Consider the following 1,348-nt stretch of genomic DNA (forward strand, 5'->3'; position numbering starts at 1 on the left):
AGGAGGTCATGGCCGGGGCAATGGGGAAGGGATCAGATAGCCTCCTCCTGCCCCAGACACCCGCCGCCACTGGGGACAGGAGCCCGCTCTGCTTCTCAGCACTTCCTGCCCCTCCTTGGTGTGCCCACCCACAGGTCCAACTGTGGGGTGGGGGGCAGGAGACATAGCTGGGCCTGTGGGGACTGGACTCCCCATTGGACTCCCCACTAAAAGCTCCATAGGCCATCTCCTCCTTGGTCTAGCCTTTCACCTTGAGGGTCTTGGTTCCCCTACCTGGGAAACGGGGAGGCTCCCAATGATTTCCAAGTGGCTATCCTCGCTGAGGGGGGCTTCCCCAGTAGCTCAGTGGTAAAGAATCCGCCTACAGTGTGGGAACAGCAGTAGATGTGGGTTCGATCCCTGGGTTGGGAAGATCCCTTGGTGGAGGGTACAGCAACCCACGCCAGTATTCTTGCCTGGAGAACTGCATGGACAGAGGAGCCTGGTGGGCTACAGTCCATAGAGTCACACTGAAGCAATTCATCACAGGACAGCGTCCTCACTGAGAGTCAGGGTTGGGGAGATCTGCAGAAATCAGTGACGTGACAGTGGCTTTAGACCTAGGAACTTCTTCGATTTCTTAGGTATGGCTAGGAGAGGCAGCTTCTCACTGATGCTGGGACAGGATGTGGGCGGGCTGAACGGTGAAAGGAGAAGGCCTGGGCTGGATTACAGCCACCAGGAACCTGGGGGTGGAGTTAATAGTGCCCGTGGCTGAGAGCATGGATACCAGGGTCTAGCTGCCTGGGTTTGAATCCCAGTTCTTCCTCTATTCTCCATGCCTGTGGGCAAGTCGCTTCAGCTTTCTGTCCCTCAGTTTCCTCACCTGTAAGATGGGGGTAGCAATCCTCCCACGGCTACTGGGAAAGTGAAATGAGGCAGCAAATGCTTGGCACGCAGTAAGCGCACCACGATGCCAGCCACCGGTGTTGATTGTCTCCCTGGGCGGTTGGGAGGCCCTTGGAGCTATAACGGATGTGGACGCGAGAGGGAGGCGCTGTAGTCTGGTGGTTCAATGGGCATCGGGATGGGGGTTCAAGTCTGAGTGACCCTGGGCAAATGGCCACACCCCGCTGCGCCCTGGGCGGGGAACAGCAGAGGCGCCTACCGCAGAGGGTCTGGGAGGATTACACAGATCAGGCTTGGCACGGCGCCTGGCACATAGCGGGCGCTCCCTGAAGGAGAGCTGGCCAGATCGAATGGTACCGCCCCGCACAAAGGACAGGTGGGCAGCGTCCCAGGAGGGCGGAGAGCGGAGCAGGTGCGCGGAGAGTGGGGAGGCGGGGCCTGGAGAGGGGGAGCGCTCTGG

The sequence above is a fragment of the Bison bison genome, unplaced genomic scaffold (assembly GCF_000754665.1).
Source record: "Bison bison bison isolate TAMUID 2011002044 unplaced genomic scaffold, Bison_UMD1.0 scf7180017864167, whole genome shotgun sequence".
NCBI lineage: Eukaryota > Metazoa > Chordata > Mammalia > Artiodactyla > Bovidae > Bison > Bison bison.